Below are 26,284 nucleotides of genomic sequence, written 5' to 3' on the forward strand. Positions count from 1 at the left end.
TACCATGGCAAAACAAGGTTCGGCAGCCTACTTGCACGACGCGGCTCACCACGGCAAGTTCGGAAGGAAGTCAAGTCCCCGCCTGATGCACTGACCAGACACTGTCATCCTCCTCACAGAGAATCCAGCTCCAGTGCTTCTGACTCCCCTTGCAGGGTGTTAGAGATAGAGGCTCGGAAAGAGATTCCAACCTCACTCATTCTAAGGTATGGAGCGGTCTAGAACCTAGAAGGACTTTTGGCAAATCTTGGCAACTATAGCTAAACTAGACTATAGACAAACAGCACCTACTTCTTACCTCGTACTACCCTTAGGTTAGGTACACTGGGGTAGAACTAGCTAGAAGCATCAGATGAGTATTAACATTTTAGCCTGTGTTATTTATGTATGTATTTTGATGAATATCTGTCATAGCTATAAACCATGCTATTGCAGTATTATTTTATCTTACTGCTAACGCTGTACATATTATACTTCACATTCTGTCTTACGATTGTAGCAGTTCATATCTCTTGCACGAGAAATAAGACCGTTCAATAAACCCTTTTTATTGAAACGCCCGTCTATCTATTTCTGTGTAACTCTGTAGAAACAAAGCATGCACGATTGAAACTGTTATCTATTGTTGCCATGATTCTGAGATTGTTCCAATTCTAAGGGAAACAAAGTTGTCATGTTTATGCGGTTGTCAGAAACGAATTCCTTCTTGTTTATTCGACAAGTTTCTAGTGACCTCTGAGTTAGCTGGCACACACAAGTAATTAAGTTTAATGTATTCGATAGAGCCATACTGACCTCAGTCATATGTCAATACTATAGTGTATATTATTCCAATGCGCAGGGCCTATCAGGAATATAGGAACTACACTACAGTATTGGTGTCTAGAAAACAAATTCGCTCTCCAAGAATTTAATCCCCAGAACATCATGATGACCAATAGTGCCCGCATGGGGTTCAACTGTATTTACTGCAGTTTGTTCTGAAAGTGCAGATTAAGGGACTCATTGCTGCTAATGTGAGTGCTCTGCCCAAACGCCCCCTTCAGAACCCTTAAATCCCCACCATTCCCCAGGCACCAGCCCTGATTCAATATTCTGCAGCATCAGATAAGCTGAGGAGCTTCTGGGAGAAAGAAAAGGGCAGAGCAAAACAAGAGGGGAAAAGTGTTGCTGCCGGCGAAGCACTAAGAGGGAAAGAGAGAAATGCAGGGGTAAAGGTGGAATGAAGAAATGTATCTGTGGGGGGCGTGGCTTGGCGCCGCGGGCGATGGCGGCGCTTCAGTGAAGCTCCGAGGCAGCATAGAGAGATTAGCCGGTTCCCGTTTACTTCTCCTGGGAACGACTGACGGAAGGAGTGTCGGAAGATGCCCTGACCTCATTTGTATCTTGTGGAAGCGTTTTGAGGCTCCGTGACACTTTGAATTTACCTCGCAAGTTCTGACTGAATTCTCCCGGTTGCGGCCGCCATTTTGAATCCGCCGAGCGACGCGCATTGAATTGCGGTCCCTCTGACAACATCTCAGCATTTTCTAAAGCTTGAAACCACGCATTTTAATGCTTCACGTCATGCCTGCTCTGATGTTTTCTCTTGCTTATGAGGAGTTTTTGTATTATTAAACGCACGCTTTTTTCACAATGCATGGATTTCATCTCCACATGAACTGCCTTTGTTATACATAATCGTTTCTATGCTGCTTTATATACTAGGCCTTTGATTTTGCTTGTTCGGACCCCTCTCTGACCCTGTTATTGGCAACTTATTGCATTGGAACATACCAGGTGGTTCCCTATGTTCAGCACTATTACTCACCGTGGATCTTTGTGAGACGGCTTCTTCCACTTCCTCATATGTGCTCTGACGAACTTTCCACCTGAACTGTTGTGAAGTTGACTGCATTCCTTTCATGAACTACTCAGACACCAGTGCTCTTTTGTCGTGTTATACCTTATGTAGCCTTTGTTTCTACTTCCTGTGACCTCCACTGAGTTAGCCATTCCACGGCTTTGTTACATGGGTAAACTTAAGTCAATGTCGCGTTTACCTCGCTCTACCAAACCCCAGATTGTGAAGAACTCGAAGGTTTTTTCTGCTTTTTCACAACTAGAAGATTCTCTTGACTTGTCTGGCTCTGATACGCCAATGGATCCCCCCAGGAACCCGCAAGATAACTCTAAATCGAACACGAAGAGACTTAAGTCAAATTCTCTTTCTCCTCCTAAACATCCGGGGCCAGTATCCATGGAGCTATTGCTAGAGGAGATAAGATCCTTGCGTCCTTTAATGGAAGAGACCAACATTAAACTCCAGGTTCTTACGGACAATTGGTTGCAAATGGAGACAAGGGTAACCTCGATCGAAAAATCTGTTCAGTCGTTTCAGGAGACATCCTCCACGGTTTCCAATCTGAAGTCTCAAATCTCAGATCTTCAGCAACAAGTGGAACAGTTAGAGCATAGGAATCGACGCAATAACCTGCGCATTTATGGCCTAGCTGAAGGTCTTGAGGGGTCTGATCCAATCACCTTCTTTAAATCGTTCCTCCCCAAGCTCTTACATCTGTCACAGGATAAGACCCTCAACATTCAGCGTGCTCACAGATTGGGTCGACCACCTTCTTCCACTTCTTCCTCTCAGAGGCCTAGAGGGGTTATCATCTACTTTTTGGAGTACACTGACCTTCTGATGGTTTTAGCAGCGGCCAAATCTTCTCCGAATTTAACCTGGTCTGGCTCATCTCTGTTCTTCGCACAGGACTACGCTAAGGCTACTGCTGCTCGGCGAAAGGCTTTTTTGAATTCAAGAGCAGATCTACGGGCAATGGGAGCGCGATACGGCCTCTATCACCCATGTCTTTTCAAAGTTACATACAACAACAAGACTACAACTTATGAAGATCCAGTGCGCTTACAAAGTTTCATTAATGCGCACAAGTCATCTGCCATGGATGCATCCGGTCCATCATATTCCGCTCATGGCTGACTGTTGCTTGTATATTCCTCATATGGCTACTGCATTTTCTTCTGTACCTTCTCAGAAGTTTTCTTTTGGTTGTACTTCATATGAATTCTTCTGATTTTCTAGTTACAATTATGCTGACTTGTTACTGTCTTTGCATGATGGTTGTTCCTTGTTTCCCTTGTCAGTCGTGGTTTTAATAGTTTTTACTGGTATGTGTTAATCCTTTGTTTTTCCTTTTTCTTCTCGTCTTATAGGAATTTGTTCCCGTATCTGAGGATGTCTCTCGCTCATTGCCTCGTTGTTCCTGGATGTGCTACCTCACCCATGTGGTTCCTTCCTCCCTCCACCCTCTCTCGTATTTCCCCTTCGCAGGTATGTTTTCTACCTATTTCCTTCCTTGCCTTTCCAGTGCAGTTGTTGGTTTTCTCCTCTTTTTTTCCCTCCTCCCTCTTCCCTTGTTCGTGTTTTCATTCATATGTATTGAAACCTTTTACTCGTGTAAGAGATATATTCCTTATCTCTTTAGGTACATTTGTCTTTCAACTGTTTCCTCATTTATGCCTTTCTGTTTTAATTTTTATATTGCTTCCTTGTATTCTTATTTTTTCTTATTGATAGCATATATACTCCTTTCTGTCCTCTTCTCCTCTTCCTCTTCAGCATTTTTTCACTATTTTTTCTTCTTTCTTTATATCTTCTCCTATTCTCATGGGTTTTTCATTCATTACTCATGTTTCCCGCATTTTTTTGTGGGATTATTACTATTGTTATGTCATTAAATATATTGTCATGGAATGTGAAGGGTATTAATTCCCCGATTAAGCCTCAAAGGATTCTGTCACATCTTGCCAAATTGAACGTGGACATTGCATTCCTCCAAGAAACGCACTTAACTGATATAGAATCTGTTAAACTCAAACGCGGATGGGTGGGCGAACTCTTTTATTCACAGGGTGATGGCAAACGGAGTGGTGTAGCAATCTTGTGTCGTAAGTCTCTTCCCTTTCAGGTCCTTACCCAAGAATCTGATGCTTTTGGTGGTTGGTATTTGCCAAGCTGTCACTCAGAGGTGTTCCAATCTCTCTCCTTAATGTCTATGGCCCTACCACAGGTGAACCTTCTTTTTGGACCAATTTTTCCACACTTCTAACTAAGTTTATGGATTACAACTTTATTCTGGCGGGAGACTGTAATCAACCTCTAGACCCTTTTATTGACAGGGCATCCAAGACCCCTTACATTCCCAACAAACCTCATAAATTGTTTAGTCATGCTATCTCGCAACATAAATTAATAGACTCTTGGCGCCTTTGTAATCCAAAATTACGGGAGTACACTTTTTATTCTCCCTGTCATCGCTCTCAATCACGACTAGATTATGTTTTTGTTTCCCACAATCTTGCTCAATCACTTTTACACTCTGAGATAGGCCCAATATTGCTCTCAGACCATGCTCCCGTTCTCACTAGTGTCGATGTATTCCCCAAAATTGCTGGTCCTAGAAGATGGCGATTCAACAACTCCCTCCTTGCTGACCCCAAGTTTACAGCTACCTTCACCTCCTTTTTTGATGAATTTTTCTTGATTAATGATAACAATGCCCTTCTGGAACACACTATCTGGGATGCATTTAAAGCAGCAGCTCGTGACTTTATTATTGGTTACGTTGCAACCAAACGTAAATCTGCTCGACGGTTTACCAAAAACCTCCTTTCAGATATTAAGAGATTGGAACATTAATATTTTACCTCCCATTCTGCTGATAGCTTGACAGCCCTTGTTGCAGCAAAAATGAAATTTAATGAGAATTCTACAGAGGATGCCTCTTTGTATTTGTTGAAGTCAACTGCTAAATTTTATGGGGGAAGGAACAAGGCAGGGAAGCTTTTAGCTAACTATTTGAAGATTAAGCATAATAAGTTAAACATTGAATCTGTTTATGACTCTGATGATAATTTGAAACATGTGGATGCTGACATTCTTGCTGAATTTTCACGCTTCTATGAGACTCTGTACACACCTGAGACTCAACCTTCTCCTGACTCCCTTGCTTCCTTCTTTTCTACCATTCATACCCCATCCAATTTCCCCCTTGACCTTTCTTCTCTAGAATCTGACGTTACGCAAAAAGAATTGCTCTCTGCGTTGCAACTTCTCAAACTCAATAAAGCTCCTGGTCCTGATGGGTTTACAGTCGAATTTTACCTTCATTTTTCCAAGTTGTTGATTCCACGTTTGAATTCCCTTCTCCATACTTTTATTGCCCAAGGTGCTTCCTCAGGGACGTTCTCAGATGCTCATATTTGTTTAATACCTAAACCTGGGAAGGACGTTAAATATTGCAAGAACTACAGGCCTATATCCTTAGTCAATATTGACTATAAACTTTTCGCTAAAGCTTTGGCGGTTCGATTGGATCTCCTCCTCCCTGATCTTCTAGGTGAAGAGCAATCCGGATTTGTTAAAGGCCCACATATTACGGACAACACTAGACTCCTATTTAACATACTATCAAAGTCTTCCCGTTATCAGCACTCCCTTGCAGCGGTCGCCCTTGACGCTGAAAAAGCGATTGACCGAGTTGAGTGGCGTTACCTTTTTCATACCCTAACTTGGTTTGGTTTTGGCCCTAGATTTATTTCTTTAGTCTCCCTGTTGTACTCACATCCCAGAGCTGCAGTATTTGCAAATGGTCAATTTTCTTCTTATTTTGACTTAGGCAGAGGCGTCCGCCAGGGTTGCCCCCTCTCCCCCTTTCTCTTTAACCTTGCTTTAGAACCTTTTTTGTCCAGACTCCGTCAGAATCCCGCTATTCATGGTTTCCAGGTTGCAGGTTCCCAAATTAAGCTCGCTGCTTACGCAGATGACATTTTACTTTTTCTTTCCAACCCCGTAGAATCTATCCCCGCTTTTCTGGGTTAAGTCCGATCCTATTCCTCTATCTCTGGGTATAAGCTTAATCATGATAAATGTGAGATCCTACCCCTGACTAAATTCACTTTCAAACAAGAATTTTGTGTCTCCCAATTCACTTGGTGTCCCTCTCACATTAAATATCTGGGATTATATATCACTCCCTCCATTCCAGACACTGTCTCTTTATGCATGTCCAAGTGCGCACAAAAAATTGCAGACCTCACTACAAGGTGGCATCCTTTATACCTGTCCTGGTGGGGTCGTCTAGAGACTATTAAAATGATGATTTCCCCCATTATCCTTTATACATTGTCTAATATTCCATTATCTATCCCAATGAAGTTTTTTAAAAAGATTAACTCAATTCTATTTTCATTTCTATGGAGCTCCAAAAAATCCAGAATATCTCTTGCCAGACTAACCCGTCCTGTTTCTGAGGGTGGTGTCAACTTTCCTGACTTTCCTGCATATCAGAAGGCCTTTTTGTTACGTCAAGCTTCCCTTTGGCTACAAGATCCCACTTCCCCCTGTCCTTTGTGGATTAAGGTTGAACGAACTCTCCTCTCTCCATTTTCTTTTGCAGAATATCTTGCCTTCTCCCGTAAACCCTCTTCGCTTCCTACCCCTATTCACAAGTACACCCTTAAGCTCTTAGGGTCCGCTGCCCCTGGTCCCCCTCTGACAATTGACGACTTCCTTTCTTCCACCATTTGGCACAATAAATATCTTTTAATTGGTCGTAAGCCCTTTTATTGGAAATCCTGGAGAACACGAGGTTTGATTTGGATCTCGCAGCTTTTTTCTGGTTCCGCTTTTATCTCTTTTCCTGATCTTTGTTCTTTTTTTGGCTTACCCTTATCCTTTTTCCCCAAGTATCTTCTACTTAAAGCTACTGTCTTGGAGTCTTTTGAGCGCTTCTCGTGTTCCTCTCCTCCTCCTACTCCACCTATCCCCACTTCCCAACTTCACTCTTTCCTACGCAACACTCCCAAGACATCTCTTATCTATAAATACCTCCACACACATAAGTTGCCCAGACCTAAATCCAAGGTTGAGTGCCAGTGGGAATCTGATCTAGGTATAGATTGGCCGATATCACTGTTGGATAAATTGTGGGCAAAACTCCGTAAAACTTCTAGAGCGGCCTCCTTGACACAATCCTTATTTTTCATTTATAACAGATTACTTTATACACCTTCCACATTAAATAAGCGATTCCCTAATACTCCAGACATATGCTGGTCGTGTGGTACCCCTAATGCTACCTTATTTCACATGATATTTCTTTGTAAACATGTCCATGGGTTTTGGTTACAAGTATGGGCTCAAGTTAATGTTATTTTCCATACCTGTATTCCTTTTTCTCTCACTCACCTTTTCTTGGGCAGCTTATCTTCTAGCTGGGATAATGTAGATATGCAGGTTCGCATTGTTGATTTGTTATTGGCTATAGCTTTTCAGCAGATTACTGTTAATTGGAAAAATGCATCCAATATTTCATTTAAAGCGTGGTGGTATAATGTCTGCCATAATCATCGACTTGATAATGCCTTTGTTTTTCCTGTTCAATTAGCAACTAGACGTGCTGACTTATGGCTCCCCATTACGCTATATTTGAATAGCTGTGTTGCTCGTTCTTTTCGTCCTATGCCTGTTCAACAAGAAGTTCCCAAACCCCCATGATACCCTTTTCACATTCAAGATTTTCTCATTACTGCTTTGTATTTATTTTCTCAACGTTTAAATGTATAACTTATGATTGTTATATCTTTTATGCTCCCTTTTAAATGCCCATGATCATTGCTTTGTTTTATTTTTCTTTTCTCTTACATATTGCATTTGTTATCCCTTCCTCTCCCCTTCCCTCCCTCTTCCCTCTTCCTTCCCTTTTTTGCTGATATTGTGTATTGATTCTTCCTCTTTTATTCCTCAATAAAATTTCATTGAACTTAAAATAAATGTAACTGTGGGAAATGAGCAGAGGTAAGAGGAAAGTCACAAAAAGAATGTCAGATGGAATAGGAGAGGGGAAATGAAGCTGCAGATAAAAAGGTGAATGCTGATGACTGGTGAAGGAAGAAATTGATCTGTAGGAGAACTAAGAAGTAAGGTAAGAACTAGAGAATCTAAGGGGAAATGGGGGACAGGAAGCGGGAGGTGGGCAAGTGAGGTGGAAGGGGTGATGCAGGTGTAGATAAGAGAGGGATTCTGGAAACAGCAAGTGGAGAGGTGATGGAGATTTGAAGCTAGGGAGTAAGTAAAACCTGCAGGAGTTCAGGAGAAAGGAAGATGCAGAGGTAACTGCTCAAGGGACAGGTGGAAAATGGTTGTGGATGAAGCGATACAAGGGAAAAAGCAGGTTGCTGCAGGATGGAAAGGAGTACTGCTGTGAGAGCAGCACTAATTAAAGTGAATAAACACAATATAAAGAGACCGACAGATACGTCAGGATTCCTGACGCATCTGGCATTCCTTGCGACATGGAGCGCCATACGGTAAATGCGGTGCCTCCATGGTTTCGCAAGGAGGGTGCAGTAAAAAGTGTTGCATCACTGTTTTGCCGCATCGATGCAACACTTTTCATAAATTAGGCCCTAAGATTATAATGAAAGCACAGAAAGTGACATAATTTAACTTTTGACCCTCCATCTACCCAGGAAGTGATGTCACATGACCCTTAATCCTGAAGACATCACCATTTTTGACATTGCTGAAGTTTCACTATAACCGAAGGATTGATATAACCATGAACAGATGTCTTTTTTAGACCTCAGGTTCTTATGTGCCAGGGGTACATTACTCTTTTCTCTTTGCATTGCGTTGTTACCTTGGTGGAAACCTCTACGAGAAGTATAGCAATAATTCTTATTGATGGAAAAAAAGATATTTAAAAAAAACAATAAAAGGTATGTCCACATGCTTTTATTGATATAGACTGTATATTGAATATGAACAATGTTATTGGCTTAAATTATTTGTTTTTGTTAATACATTTTGATGTATGCTTATTTGCAAGGTACTATCACCCATGCAAACACAGAGGTGAAGATTCTAGTCAAACTCATTTTTCATGCAGTCACAATAATGAAACATGGTAACAATGTTTGTAAAAATGTGTTTGTTTTTTAGTTAATTTTTTAATTTAATCATAGGAGTGCACATTGCACTACTGAATGTATTGCACAACCTAATACACAATGTCCAATCCTAGAGGCAGCTGTAGAGAGTAAATACTGCTCATAAAGACAGTGTTTAACTTCTGTTCTTGCAGTGGCGGCTGGTGATTTTTGAAAATGGTGTGCATGATACTTGCCCGGAGTTATAGCGTGCGAAGCGAGAGAGTCTGACTTTTTCTACAGAGGGTATGGTGGTGTGAGAGGAGAAATAAAAAAACAATCGTATAGCGCATTTTAAAGCACAAGTTTAGAATACGTTTGGTAAAAAAGCCATAGGCTCTGAAAGAGCACTCATTGAATATTCAAGTCCTTTTGTAGAGTGCCAAGCCAATGAAACCTGAGACCACTCAGGAGATGTTCCACCGTGTGTCAGAAAGTACATCCAAAGTACCAGTACATGCATTTTGACATGGGTGAGGCCTATGCCATCTGCCAAGACCTCCTTAGGCCACAAAATACATACAAGAGGCCTGCAACAAAATTACCTCCAGTATGTCACTATAAACATTTAGCCACTGGTACCTCCCACCCATATTCTAGAGTTGTCCTCATTTATGACAAGAATGACCTCTTATGTGCCAGCGTTGTAGTGTTTTAAAAAACACGCAGAATGTGCAAATAGTGTGTGAAAAATATTTTTTAATTAATGACATTAGTGTTTAATAAGTAGTGTTTATAAAAATGCATAGAATCGTAAACGATGAACTAATGAGGTTGTACTTGAAATGAGGTGACTAGGTCCCTTAGAAATGTAAATATTGTTATGAATAGTTAGGCCACATCTTCGTGCAAGACGTCATTATTTCAAATATAGATGTAGTTTCTGGTGTAGCAAACGTAAATTGCTCTTGCTCATTCCCCCTCCCAATCAGTGTCCCACTGCAAGCCACCTGTGCTCAGTTTTGCAGAGCCTCAAGTGAACAACATCAATGAATTAGTGATGTAGAACGTTGTTAGAAAGCATGTATTGTGAATGAAGCATCTATCTTGTAACCAAAGTATTATTTTCAAGGACTTCCACTGGAAGTGTTATTGTAGATGTGCAAATTGCACGAGCCATTGTTAAAGGAATGTTTCATTTTGTGTCGATCATCTCGGAGGGCAGTCGCTGAGAGAGCAGATGGAAGATTTTTCTTACCTTAAGAAATGAGTTAGTACTAAAGTTTCAGAATATTCTGTGGCTGTTTTTGATTTCCCAATACGACCCCGACCATGATCAAACGATGCTGAATTTGCAAAATCAATTAATAGAACGTGTGATTTGTGTATAAAAACTATTGGGCTTTAGGGGCTTAGGTTCTTTCTTTTGGGATTTTACAGCTGTCGGTAGGACTGCTGGCACTGGGAGACTTTAATTTCTGAGTCCATTTGACTTACATTATTTTATGGGAAGTGTCTTAACTCTTTATAAGTTTGGCACCTAGAATTCTTGCTTAGATTTTGCTTTGCTAGGGATTTATTAGCTTTATTCTTTTTCATTTTCTGTAATTCAGCCTTCGTGGTACTTTTGTTTTTCTCTGTACCACATTTTAACTAACCTTTAATAAAATTCACTTTTTGCCCTATGTTTGACTTAGAACTCAGTGTATATGCTACCAATGTTTTATTCTGTTTAACTCTGCTAAATTGTGTTTTCCTAATGAGGAGTAAACTCTCTACCACTAGATCAATTGAGATACTAGAGCCGAATTATTTTAGTATAACTTGCAGTGATCAAATATCGGGGTTCAGGTAAATTATTGGGGTTTGCCTCCGACACAAGCACCATCATTTTGTCATGTATGCCCTGTTTGACAGCAAATTCGTTTGGCATGCCAACACTAGTATGTTTTTTATAGGTGCACCCACACCAAGAATTACCTCCAGTATATCAGCATGTTCCCATGTCTTCCTTTATGTTATGAATTAACTTCAGTATGTCAGCATCAGTATTCTGTCATGGGTGCCCCATATGCCCACTGTAACTACTAGTATGCCAGTGCTAGCATTTTGTGACAGATACCTGTAATCCTAAAATTTGCCATCAGTATTCCAAAGTCAGTATTTTGCCTCGGGAGCCTTCATTAGCTAAGAATTGCTATTAATGTTTTAGGGCTCACAGGTATAACACCACATTCTTATGTATGCTCATTTATATTAATTCACTCACTCATACTCATTCTCACTCACACTCACTCTTACTCAGTCATTCTCACTCAGTTGCAATCACCCACTCATTCTCATTCACTCTCTTGCACTCACACTTTTGCTCACCCCCTCACTCTGTTTTATTCAAACTCACTCACTCTCCCTTTCACTCATTTGTGCTCTGACTCACTCACTCTTTCTCAATCACTCACACTCACTTACTCCCACTCCCAATTACTCTTACTCTTGCTCATTTTCACTCACTTTCACTTAGTCTCACTCACTTCAACACACAGTCTCACTCACTCACTCATTCACATTCACTCACCCTCACTTATGTTCACTCTCACTCACTGATACATTCTCACTCATTCACAATCCCCAAACTCTCTAGAGCTTCCTCACATTCATAGTCATTCTCACTCACTCATACTAGTTGCCATGAAATCTCACTGATATGTACTCACTACCTGTCTCTCACTCACTTTCACTTACACTCACATGCTCTTACATGGCAACATGCTCATACGTACACATGCTATCTCTCAAAAACACTCACTCAAATGTAAAAACACAATATATATTAAAAAAGCATTTTATTTTACTTGTCTCAGCTGCCAGCGAAGGTCCAGTTCCAGCCCCTTGGACTGCATCATCAACAGCTGCACTGGCCTGTGCCTGTGGCCAGCACCTGTTTTTAGCACTTGCACTCTCTAAAGTGCACCCATTTAACCTGATATAGCTCTGAGAGCTTGATTTTCAGATAGCACAGAACAGAAACAATGAGCAAGACTTGCCTCTTTCTGTTTCCTAGGGCATTTCATATTTCCTGTCCAAACAACTGCAGGCAAAGATGGCTAAAGAGTACCCCTGCGGTGCCTCCTGAACTAAGTGTTGTATTAACACACAGGCACGCCGGGTAGTTGCCCAGGGGCCCCACAAGCATAGTGGCCCAATGAAGAACAGGATTTAACCTCAATTTTCTGTTAAACTTTTTTATTCCTGTGAGTGGTTGTGTGGCCAAGGCCCAGTTCACTGCTTTGCCCAGAGGCCTATAATGCTGTGAAGACACCCCTGCCTGAGACAGCCCTAGACTGGCTCTCCTTAAACGGGCCATCGGGTGAATGGTGTCACAAAATCTCTCAAACCCAAAGATGACATTGTCAAGAAAATTGCTGGTGATTGCTTGCTAATGACGCAGGCTTCATGAGAGAACCCCTTTAATGCTTCCATTGTGAAGAAGGTGGTAGAACATGAATGACTGTAATGGGTTTATTCCAGGGAATAACTGCAATCATCAAAAGGTGATTGGAGAAGCTAGAAGAGTATTATGGGAAGAGGCAGCTGAAGGTGCACTGCTGCCAAGTGCAGAATCATGCGCTGAGGCTGCAAAGCCTGGATAAGCAGTCCATTTTGGGTGGTGAGTTTAGGATATAACAGAACCGACATTAGAAATTCTAAAAATAAACACCAAAGGTATAAAAATAGACCAAACTGCATCATAAGGACTAAATGATTGAGGACAAAATTGGTGCCACAAATAGAGGCAAACCATAGCAAAAGGTAGGCTGTGTTCAAATCTGCAGATTGTTAATTTAGACTGGAGACAGTTCAGAGATTGGGTCACAAAACAGTGCAATGTTTAATCAACCAGCTGGGTCAGGTTCTTCAGTGGACTAAAGGATTCACTCCAGAAGCCTGTGTTTGACCTCAAGGGTACATAATCGAATCCTAGTGTGTCCACTTAGCACTTCATTCTTGCTTGATTGAAGAAATGAGTACCAGTGGAAGTTCATGTTTTCTCGCAAAGGTATCACATCACTCAAGCTGTTGGGCTAGGGTACCCCACAATTTTGCAGTCAGGTACCCCTGCTTGCTGTGCAGGGTTTTGGAGTGCCCAGCAGGCAGCAGCCTATGAGCCTAGCCCTGGTTCTAAGGCAGAAGGACCCACGCATATCCATTGCAGCGACCAACGCAAAGTTTGAGAAGTGCCAGAGGCTGCTACACAATGTCAAAAAAGTGTGTTTAAAAAATGTGTGACAAATATAGTGCAGCCTAAGGAACACCAGTTGTAACCATGAAGACATATGTCTGCTGAATCCTCAAGCAAATAAACTTACCACAGGAAACACAGAATACTCTGCAACAGATGGAGTGGAAAGTCCCAGAGCCAGGTCAAAACAAGTAGGGAGCAGATGAAGAAGACAGCCCAGAAGAGAAAAGACAGCAGAAACATAAAGAAGTTAATAACTGTGACTCTGCCCACATAAAAACCAATAATACCTGCCTGCATCTCAAGTAGGAGAAACCATAAGAGGGTTTATCCTACCACATGTGTGTTACGTTTGTAAGTGCTCTTACTACGACACACAAATATACTCTTCAAATACTGATGGCGCCTACCACTCACTTTGAGTGGATATTGAGGGACATGTTTTACTGTTTGTGAAAACTGGGGGCAGAGTAACATTCAACAATGTAGTAGTCCTAGTTTTAATAGTCTTTTACACTAAATTAGGAAACCTGTTGCCACACTAATTACTCCATCTGTGTGCTTAAGGTTTTCCATGGCACCTTTGCCAGTAGTGTTGATACAATGTAAATCAGCCTACTGCAAGATGGTTTTATTAACTACACTCATAGGATAGTTGCTATATGCATATCTAGGGCAGTGCAAAATACTGGTATTCTGAACAACCATGAGGTTAGTGCTCTTCAGTCCTCCCACATTACTCCTAGAGTTGAAATCCCACACACTGTCCATCCTGAGAATTCAGACACCCAAGGTTTTGTCTCAGGCTCAGCTATCAATGTCATTACTTTTAAAAACCTAATTATGTTGGCAACACAGAGGGCCCGATTCACAGAACTAACTTAAGACAAAATCCTAAACTTACTACCATTTTGGTATTCACAGAAGGCACTTACTCATTTTGGTATTCACAGAAGGCACTTACTCATTTCGGTATTCACAGAAGTTAGGAGTCCTAACTTTAGGACTCCTAAATGCCTTCTGTGAATACCGAAAGTCTTAAAATTAGGATTTTTCTCAGTTTAGTAGTAGTATAGTTAGGACTCCTAACTTTAGGACTCCTAAATGCCTTCTGTGAATACCGAAAGTCTTAAAATTAGGATTTTTCTCAATTTAGTGGTCCTAAATCTAAACTTAGGACTACTAAATTGAGAAAAATCCTAATTTTAAGACTTTCGGTATTCACAGAAGGCATTTAGGAGTCCTAAAGTTAGGATTCCTAACTTCTGTGAATACCGAAATGAGTAAGTGCCTTCTGTGAATACCAAAATGAGTAAGTGCCTTCTGTGAATACCAAAATGGTAGTAAGTTTAGGATTTTGTCTTAAGTTAGTTCTGTGAATCGGGCCCTAAGACTATAATCAGAGCTGTCCCTTTAGGATATTTTTTATAAAATTCTAAATCTTCATTCCTATTTACCATCCCATCCAACCACTCAGTAACTATGTATCTGCTCATCATCCAATTCCTCCTGCACCTACCTAGAATTGCTTGTCGGTGCTAGGAGAACCGGAAGTAAATAACTGACTCACTTATTACAACATTAACAGGCATCTGTTTATTTCAAGAAACAGATGCCTTCATCTTTGGGACGAGCCAGGGGTCCTAACATTATTGTCTAATGTTTTTTTTAAATGTATTGTGATGAATATCCCTGTATTGGTACATGCTTTGGGAACATGTGTGCTTATTTTTTAGAGGGGGGGTTGCAACAACAAATTACACCCCAGTTCAGCAAAACCTGTGCTCTCTAAATGGAAAATGTTTCTTATTTTACCTGAAATTTGACTATTGTGACTATGTAGTCTTTTGACAGCATGAAATCATATTAATGTTCATGAACCCCCTCTATCTAGAGGCTAAAATTAGGGGTGGGCAAAATATTCAGGTTCACTGGCGGAATTGGCGGTATTTTCACAACTCTGCATTACTCTTGTAATGTTGGGTTCTGGCCAAATTCTGTTAAAATAGTAAGTTGGTGAGTGTGAGTCCCCTACCACTATTTTCAGTTAAGAGGACACTTGCCAAGATTTTCCAATACGGTACTTTCCAATACGGTATTTCCAGGCGGTCACAGGCAGTTGCGACCGTTCATGGTCACAAGGCTGAGGATCTACTCGAGTGACAGCAAAATCAACTCGAGTATCTGCGCCCTTTGGTGCACCACATGGTGCCATTTGAGCTTGTTTTTAAGTGTGGAATGCACACCCGAAACTAAATCACACACAAAACTCTGTTGACAGAACTCTGCAGAATCTCACAGGGTTTTTTTGCAACTTTCTGGAATGCCGCAGAGTCAAATTCCAAAAGTTCCGCCCACTTCTAGTAAAATCACCCCTATATTTACTGGCAGAGGTTGTTCATCAATTATAGAATATGTGTTTGTTTAGGGAATTGAGTAACAACATTGTTGATCAATGGGTTCTTGATCAGTGATCATTACCCTGTATCAATCACTTTTCAATGTAAATCTTGTCAAACACAACCCTATACTTCTCTGCCACATCTAGGAGCGGTTAGACTATGGCATGAGATCAAAATTGAGTTTGGTTGACTCCAGTAGTCTATTAGAAACATTGATGTCTTTTAGGCTTGACTATTTGAAAATGTGTTTTGCTTTTAATTCAGAAAATGATTAAATTCTTAGTTCTCTTTGTCTAGTTTGTGAGGTAACTAAACACCGTTTGGCAAATCCTTCTAAAAAGAACCCATCTAAGGCTCGGAAAAGGTTGGATTCTTGCTGCTGATCCTCTGACAACTTCACACTGCTATGAAACTGACTCGTAAAGTAAAAGAAGAGGAGGTGATCGGTGGCATAGATGTTTATAAAAAAAGCCATGCTGAATCGGAAATCTCTTATTAGAATTAATGCTTAGGATCAGTTCCATCAGGCCAGAAGTCTTAGACATGTCTCTTTGTTTTGAAAGATAGTCAACTATCCAATTTTTAACGATTCCTCTGGTTCTTGAGAAGTTCATATTTCATTTCATATCTCACAAGCTTTTATTAACACCCTTATCACAATTTTCTGATAACTCTTACTGCATGTTTAAATCAACGTTTTTGCCTTACCTCTAATCTTCAAAGCAATAAGTAGAAGTCCTTCTGACAAATCACCAGGGCCTGACGGGTCCCCAGGGAGGTATATACATCCAAAATATGGCTCTGGGACACTTTTATAACAAAAATACTTAACATGGCCTGTTGTTCTGACATGCCCATTTCTTGATCTCATTCTATGATAGTTCCATTGTTTAAAAAGGGCAAGAAAATGACTCCGCGATTATCGGCCCATTTCACTTATCGACTCCATAGTCAAAACTGCTGGGAGGGTGTTGCTCGATAGGATTTTAGTCTGGTCTGCTGAAAATATTATTCTTGCTAATGTACAATATGGTTTGTGGTTGGACTATGAACCATCAAACAATGTTTAAATCTCTACTTGCTTATTAGTAAATGTTATGGCCTGATTTAAATGTTGGCATAAAGGGTACTCTGTAACCTTTCCACCAACCTGAAGTTCCACCCTTCTCATTTAGAGTCTGGCAGACCTTTAGTGTAAAGAAGGTGGAGACCACACCATCTCCGCCAGCTACAGACACCTCTGATGGCCCGACAGAGTAAGGGGCATCGGAGGTCCAGCCATGAGTCCACCCACCGTATTTAGATTGCCCAACGCTGCAACGAAAAACAAAGTGGTTAGGAGCAGTGAAAAATTTTAAAATACCCCCACACCACGGGAGAGTGCTCCCATTGTAAGTGGGCATTGTTTCTTGTAAATTTTAAAAAGACAATTCTGCTTCGGGATAATTAAAAAAAAAAAAATGAAAACAAGTTGTAAGCTCAATGTATGGCTCCGCCAACTTGCAATGCATTTTCAGTAACCACCGTGATTGCGGTTCCAGGAAACGCAAGAAATTCCACAGCTTATCTCTAAATACGGCTGGCAGGGTACCCTCGCCATGAAGGGAGTAAAGTACTCCGCCATGCAAAGAGTAATAATTCCGTCCCCCTAAATTTAAATCAGCTCCTTAGTGTTTCCACTAGGCATGCTCGATATGATGTTTATGGACTTTAGCAGCACTTTCAACCATGTGAACAGGTCTAAGTTATGGTCTATCTTGGTAACAATGGGTAGTTGATCAAGCCCTAATTAACTTTTTGCAACGTTTACATGGTGACAGTTTTGCTAAAGTCATATTTGGTGATATGGTAAAAATACTAACTATTTTACTACGGATAGGGGGTGTGTCAGGGTTGTGTCCTTTCCCCTTTTCTTTTTATTTTGTACATTAACAGTTTGAACTCCGATTTGGTTGCCAGTGGTCTAATTGCCCATAGACCTATTCCTGCTCTGCTCTATATAGACAAAGTTGTGTTTCTGTCACGAATTACCAAATGCCTAAAAAAAACAAATTGACGCTTTTGTTTTATTCATGGATGATATTGACCTGGAAACAAACTACTCAAAAAACAAATGATTTCTGGACCAAAATCAATCAAGTCAAGAATCATGATTCTCAAAAACAAATTGGTTGGGAAAGTGCATTCCTTCTCATAAATCGGGATCACTTTTGATTCTGCTACTTCATGGTCCCCTCTATTATTTACTGGACAGGAACTATTCCTAGTTTTCTGGGGCTGTTATCAATGTTGCTTCTAAAATTGGGAAATAAATCAATAAAACATGATTGAATAATACAAAAGGAAATGTTTACCAATCTTGTATTATGATTGAGGCATCATCTTATGATTGAGGCATGTGGGGATATACAGCAATAAACCCACTTCAGGCATAGAAAATTTGGTTTCGTCGATAGTTATCGAGTATCCCTCCAAGCTATCCCCATTATCCATGTCATGAAGAATTGGGCTTCAGCTACCTAGGTGACATTATCAAGCTAGTTCAGATTCAGTTATGGGGTGCCATCTGACTGATCCCCATACACTGCTTAATCAAGGATTGTTTGAAAAAGTATGGCTGTCTAAACATTCCTTAGTTCAGCTACATTACGACCATATTTAGTGACCCTGGTAGTACTAGGCTAGATTGGACTTGCGTGAAGAAAATATTTTTAGAAACCATGGGACATATTTCCAAGGGCATTGCGCCACAGGAACGTCACTTTTAATGAGGTTCCTGTGACGCAATGCCCTGCTCCACATTTACAAAGTAATGTTAAGCCATTTTTTGTGGCTTAACATCACTTTGTAAATATGGTACCCTTTCACTGAGGTATCTGCGTGAAAGGGGCATGAAATGGGTGGTGCTGTGGGTGATCCACCGCAACACCCGTTGCTTTTTGACACTGCCCCAGATTTAAAAAGTCAGTCTGAGAAAGTGTCAAAAACTAAGGCCATGCAAGAGCAGGCATTAGAATGGCGATACGAGGAGAAATACTTTTTTTCCCCTCGTTTTTGCTTTTTCTTCCTGCACATAAACAATAATTCCCTGCAACACAGATCCCCTTGCACTATGTTTCAAGGTGGCCTGTGTTGGTGCTAGGCAGCTAATTGTAGCGCCAGTGTCAGGGAAAACACATGAGTGCGCCGTATTGTTGTAAATTCGGCGCATCCCAGCGTTCTGGAAATGTCGGCACATGGCGCTGCCATATTTGGTACTACTCTGCGCTCCGACATTTTCTTGTACATATGCCCCCAAGTGCCTTCAAAGGGAAATAGTAAAAATGCAAAAAACAACTGTTAGATATGGTAAGAAATTGCTCAGAAGTGGAATTGGATACACCTATTGTAATCAACGTCTGGGAGATATTTCTATTATGTCACTTTAGGCTGGATTTTGTTCGTAGTCAGCTTTCCTTTCCCAAAGGCTGGATCATTTGAGATCTAATACGTAGGTGTCCCTGCACAGAATTTTCTTCACAAACTTTGTTGCACTTTATTTTTATCTTGCAAAATTTGCAAACCTATACATTAACTTATACATTAACAGTTTTTCATGTCCCTAAATAAATTGTGGATTTAGCAGGTGTAGACATGCTTTAATGTACTTGCAAATATTTTGCACTCTTCTTGTATGTGCAGCAGTTTTTTTTATTTAAAAAAAATGTGTCCAGCCATTCTAATCTAATTTTATTTTAATAAAGTGTCAATCTCCCATTATGTATATTTAAACATTTTTAAACCTTACTAATGTATATATTCTCTTTTTAAATCGAGTACTTTTTTTGGTATTGTGGTTTTTATAGTTTGATTTTTTAAGCCGAATAAAGTATAATGATGATGATGCTGAGTACTTTGCTCTAGGTAACAATAAACACCTGTTATTCAGCACCAAGATGTCCCAAGTGGTGAACGTGTGCTTTACAAATAACCATATTATGTTATCGCATGGTATGTTATCGTGCAATAATGTAGCAGCATATGTACTTGAAGGGATGGAAGTACAAGAGGTAAGACAGTATAAGAAGTAAGCTTTTCTTTAACGTGGAAGAGTTACTGATAGATCTAAGCATCAAAATATAATAGGTAAAAGGTTAGTGAATTTTTAATCACCACCTAATAGAATGTGTGAAAACAAAAACGTAAGGTCCCAATTTAGACTTTGGCATGAGATGGCAACATACTCCCTAAGCTAATATTCCACAAAGCTCTACTGGCTGCCTTTCTTCGCCAATTAAGCGTCAAGTATGGTGGTGGTGATCCAGCCAAACAATCTAAGGCAGTGGTCTTCAAACTTTTTAATGCAGCGACCCCCCCCCCCCCGCCCAGAGGAAAAAAAAATCATCCGCCCCCCTCAGAATTTTTAAAACAATTATTCTAATACATTGCATCTATTAAAAGTGTGCACAGTGTGTGGCTGGGAGATTTGAAGAATACTTGGAGTCCCCTCCCTTTTGACACAAACTCCCAGCTAGGAAATAAATGACAGATGATGTTAGTGATGGCCCGTTACAGAGCATAATGCTCCTTTTGGCCAGATCCTGGAGCCCCTCCTGAGATCACCTGAAGCCCCCCTAGGGGGGCCCATTCCCCAATTTGAAGACCCTGCTCTAAGGAATCCTTTGGGGTATCAGGAATTCACTACACCTGCCCCATATCAGCATCTAGTAGATGTTCTAACTGCCTGATCCAGATATTGGTGCTCAGAGTGGGAGAATATCAGTGAGCCAGGTGTGTACGTAAGGTTGTGGTGAAAAGCATTTTTCTTGCTAGACCTAACGGAATCACATGTTTTCCTCTGATGTCGGGGAGTCTGCGCACATTAGGGAGGGCATCTCATGGGATTATATATGTCCCTGAGCCAATAATGTTCCAGCTCACTGCACTGCATTTTCAACAGGACAAGAGGGAATCTGGAAATTCCACAAGCCTGCAAGTGGGTATAGCTAGTGTCCTTCTTCGAGTTTCCATTTCCATCCCTGAATTATGCAAGGTGATGGTGTAGAGCTGGCTACACATAGACAAATCTATGCAAGTAACACTACTACCATAGCAAGGCCCGTCTCCCATTTGAGGGGCCAGATGTCTCGTTACCTGTGAGGAAAACGCACCAATGATCATTGTCTTACATCTGCAAGAAAGGCACAGAGAATGAATGCAAAAAGTATTTTATTATATGTATTTCTAAGTGAAGTAGATCCTGCAGAAATATTATAAAAGTAACTATGTAGTATCTTTGATCATAGGCAATGGAATGGTAGCATATATCATTGGTGTTGGTGAATGGCAACTACAATGATGGTACACTTAGGGCCTTATTATAATGCTGTTCAGAGGTTAACAAACTCCCATTTCTCAATAGGAGCTTGTGTTGCAGGCGGTTTCCTCCCACCGCACAAGCTCCCCCTATGTGCGGTTGGATCGTAATTTAGTGTTCGGAATCGCCGACCTATGGTCGGGCGGTTCCTCCACCATAATGGTGTCAGTCGGAGGTAACTCCAATCGACTTCATAATCAGATCCTAAGTATTATTTACAATAAACATAGAATCTCCTAATAGTTGATCAAGTGCCAAAGCCGGGATTGGAATCTAGATCTTTACATTCCAAGGGCAGCTGGCAACAACTAGCCACACCCACTTCAGCAGGCAACCACAAGTCACACTCACTTCAGCAGGGAACCACAAGTCACACTCACGCGCTTGCCACTGGTAATGAAGTAGGAAAGATAAAGGAGTTTTGAAAAAAGTAGAATCACATGATACGTCAGTGTAGGTTAGGGAACAGCTTGGTTTTGTGAACCTTTGATGTTCTGTGCTTCTTGCACGAGAAGTCATTAGAGGATCGTGATTTTTTCTGCACTTTAAGTCCCCTTCTGAACGGAAGATGTCACCAGCTCCTTACTGCAGGACGGGGTCATGAGATAATGAGACGCTTCATTTGACAGATGGCGCCTCACACTTCTCTTAGGTTGATGCTGTAAATGAGGTCGCCGTGGTGTGACAACTGCCATAACAACTTGTCACAAATAAGATAACACAGATAGTGACACATTTCATATGCCATATGTCATATGTCATTGTAGGCTTGTTAGAAATGACAACTGTCAATGTCTTGCTCGAAAGAAGAGATATCCTACTTCTTAAAACACAAATTCAAGAGTGAGGTCTACTGTTGACAATGTCCTCTTGCGCGTGGTAGGGTAAGCTGACTCACTGAAGAGTGTCTCGTTGTATGCCATCTGACATCTCATCAGGATGAGGTCTTGTACTGCAATGATAACGAGAATGTGTCAACTTACAAACAAAGTCGTTGCATTGCGTTGTGTCAAAAGAATAGAGCGGGCCAGCACCATCTTTGTTAAGACATGGTGCTATTCTTTTTTCCCTCTGCGTACGAGCACTTTAGGCAGCCGTGCACCATACACATTCCCGTGCACCATAGTGCAAACATGGGCACATGATGTCTAGAGTAGATTTTGTACTGGAAGGGCATCCTTCTGCTGGGAAATACTATTCTTAGAAATACTTTAAAGTTTTTCCATGTTTATACCTGTCGTGTACAGTATAGCACACCTACAAAGTTGGAAAAGTTTTGAGGAAAAAATCTTTTCTCTAACTTTTTGTCTACCTTGAGAAAGTGTAAATTTTTGGTCCAAAGTCCTGTCTGCCATTTTTAGCAGATACGGTTTTGATGCAGAGAAGCACTCTGCTTTGTGATACCTCATAGCTACTTTTCAGCTCAAAACTAATTTTGTTCTGGAAAATGTCTACATTTTTCAGCGGTTTCTGCCCCTTGAGAAATTCCCAGCGCAAAGGGTTAGTAAATCTGTCCCTTGATCTTAGTTCCAACTTCCACAATTGATCCAGTTGACTGTCAATGAACAATTCTCTCATTTATGAACATCAGACTTTTAAATAAAAGCTTAAATGTCATCACTACTGCTGCCGTACTCACGGCGGGTGCCTCAGGCAAGTGTGATGATGAAGTTCCTGCAAACAAATAAATGCCAGGAAACACTGCAGGGCACTCACAGGGTTTTCTAAATGCCACATATTTAGTGCAGACATGTTTCTGTGAAGAATCAGCTTTCTCAATGCTTTAATATTCAGTCCAATACACACAGTGTTGTGGGTCATTTAAATATGAGGAATCATCCCCACTTCCTTGGTGGGTTAACACGCATGATAATAAAATAGGGACTTTGATGGTTTTATCGACATCACGGTCGCCATCCTGGTATTGCACAATTAAAGTATAGATTACACTATATATATATATACATATATATTACCTACTGGCGGTCGCCAGTAATTAGTTATCGGTAGAACAATGTTTCCATAGGAAAAGCACCTTTGACTTGGCTATATCTCGAAATATTCACAAAATGAATTAAAAAAATGTACAAAACTTCCCCCAAAAAGTGTTCCTGTGATTCTAGTTGTACATAGAAAGTTTTGGGGTGATCCGTCAAGTAGGAGCTGAGAAAAAGGGGGTGGGGTCAAAAAAAGTGTGTTTTCCATGTTAATTCCCATAGGGATTTTGAACATGACTAAAGCCGAACTGCTGGATGGAATTACAACAAATTTGGCAGAGAGGTAGCTTTTAGGTCCAACAAGCACGCTTTTTGTTATTTGGAGTAAATCTGTTCAGTAGTTTTAGAGTTATTAACAGAAAACCAAATTTGGATATCTGCAGGCATGGATTCTTTGCAATTAATGACAAGCTCATATAGAGATCTGCAGAGCTGTAGTTGGCTCCCAACACTTCAAACGGGAAGTTTTGACAGCCATCTTGGGACTCTGCAAAAAAACACACAAAGAAAGAAAACGGGGCAGGGTATGAATCCCCTTAATCCCCAAGCCTTGGTCCTGGGGACTCACAGGGCAAAAAAGGATTTATTTTAAAAATCATGGTGAAATTGTCCCAGGAGCATGGAGAGTTTAATTAATAAAATGGCTGAGACGCATGGGGCTCCCCTCCAAGGGCTTATTCATATACTGGCGACCACGTCCCTGGGGCCAATGTCAATATTAAGGGGGGGGAAAGCGTGGACCCCCATGCCCCAGGGACTGCCACCTCCCAGGGACTATAAAATAAAATTATATAGGGGGGCCACAACCTCCTCTGGGCTAAAATAAACATTAAAGATGGGGTTCAACCAGACACCCTGCCCCCTACCTGGACTACCACCTCCCTGGAGCCAATTACTTCCTTAAAAAGAGGTAGGGGGCTGTGTGGCCTCCCATTCCGGGCCATATATGGCCTGGAGGACCACCACCTGGCTGAGGTTGGCCTGTGCAACAACAAAGGAGGGGGACAGTGTGGTCCCCCTCCTAGAGCCATATATGGCCCTGGTGACCACCACCTCCCAGAGTCGGCTCCTGCTATCTCCTGTGGTGCCCGCCCTTGGAAAATAGGTGTTTGCATTTACTTGGTGAAAATTGTGAAAGCTCCTACCAAGCAAAAGCAAACACTTCACTTCCAGCAAGCGGGAGCTGTCAAAGTGCTCCCGCTTGCTGTAAGTGGAGTTTTCATCTCTTTCTCTGCCCGCAGACATGCATGCAGGAAAAGAGATGAAAGTATTGCTCTTGCACACAGGGAGCTGCATTTCCAGTAGCTACCTATGTGTGAGAGCAATACCGGCTCCCACAAGATGTGGGGAGCTGGCTGCAACTGCGACGGCCTTGAGGCTCCCCCTCGGTCCCCAACATGCACACTGGATGCCTTCTGTGGGACTAGGCCACCCAGAAAGACTTGTCAGGAAGATGAAATTGGCCCGTTTAAGGGGGGGGGGGGGCAGGAGGCTTCCCTCTCCTATTGATTTGTGTCTGGACTCTGTGGACCCCGGGGGATGAGGTCTCCAGGGTCAAAAGTGTAATAGTGTGCAAAGGTCTTCTCGCCTTTTCCCCCATTAATGCACAGCATAACATAAGGCCCCTGAGTGCATTTCCATCAGATTTTGGTGACCAGTTATTGATGCAAAGGAATACGACACCAACCTCCACCAAATAAAGAAGCACTTAATTAATTTTGCCAAGAAGAAGTACACCTGTTTGATGGCGATTCACCTCTTTGTAGTCTCGTCATGTTCTCTTGACAAGGAATCACAGATTTTTATATGAAGACACTTTATGAAAAACAATCACATTATCGAAATAACATGCACACAAGGTCACTGGAGACATTACCCCTTTGTCCTTTGTGCAGCAGTAGTGCAGAATATGCACAATACATTTACCCAACGAGGCATCACTTGCTAATTTACCGGATCAAAGTGCTCAACTTGGGTAGATGTTTTTGACAAAACTGAGGACACTTCTGGGATAAAATTAGGTTCCAGTCTAGCCCAGGTTCGCATTTCCCAGAAATTAAACCTCAAAGGGAAGCACTTACAAATATAAACATAGCAGATGCCCCAGTTGAATCTGCACTGCCAAGAAGCACAAACATTCATAACTTTTTGGGCTTGATGAAGGCAAAAAAAATGTGTTTCCTCTTGTATTCCACATTGATAAACAATCTGAAATCCCTAATGGAGGTGAATGCATCATTGATCTAATGGAGCACAATCTGATCTGTAATGACTGTGAGGAGTGGTTTCTTTCTTGTCATCTCCTGGTGAGAGCAGAGTCCATAGTTCTCCCTTTTAAATACCCTAAGTATGCAAATGTCAAAATCCATAGCACCTCTCACAAACCCAGTCATGGAACCAAAGAGGCACTCACACACTCACTCACAGACCCACACAGGCACTCACAGATCCACACAGACACTCACACACCCACTAACAGACCCATAGAACAACCCACACACCCACTCACAGACCCACACAGCCACTCAAACACCCACTCACAGATCCATAGTGCCACTCACAGGCCCAGTCACAGACCCACACCGGCACTCACACACCACTCAGAAACCCACACAGACACTCATACACCAGCTCACAGACCCACACAGGCACTCACACACCCAATCACAGTCACACACAGCCACTCACACACCCACTCACAGACTCATAGTGCCACTCACATACCCAGTCACAGACTCACACAGCCACTCACAGCCCCCACACAAGCAATCACACACCCACTCACAGACCCATACAGCCACTCACACAATCCTTTACAGACCCATACAGCCACTCATATACCCACTTACTAACCTATATGGCCACTCACACACCCACTCTCAAAGATTACTGGTACAAAATCAAATTTTAAAAAACGTTGCAGGGACAATTATAGTTAAGAAATAGAATTTAAAAATAGAAATTCATTGAAAACAACAAAGGTTAATTGACATTATAGTTTGAAAATAGAATTATAGTTAGGCTCAGAATTCACTTGTAAAAAACCACTGAAATTCATCAAGTATTATTACCTGAGCTAACTAACTTAAGCAGCTGCAATGCACTGCTTATGACCTCACAGGCTTCCCTGAGCCACTCACAGCATTGTGATTGGTCTGAGAGACGTTGCTTGGCACTCAGACGGGGACAGGGAGCCTGTGAAAATCTGAGCCTAACTATAACGTCTCTGTAGCTTCTGTTTTTTTCAGAGAATTTCTAAAAAAAATTAAATTCTATTTCCAAACTATATCGTCCCTATAAGCTTTGGTTTTTTTCAGTGAATATGGAGAGATCAATCAGCAAATCTCTTTTTTTTGGT

This window comes from Triturus cristatus, chromosome 9, assembly GCF_964204655.1.
Source record: "Triturus cristatus chromosome 9, aTriCri1.1, whole genome shotgun sequence".
NCBI lineage: Eukaryota > Metazoa > Chordata > Amphibia > Caudata > Salamandridae > Triturus > Triturus cristatus.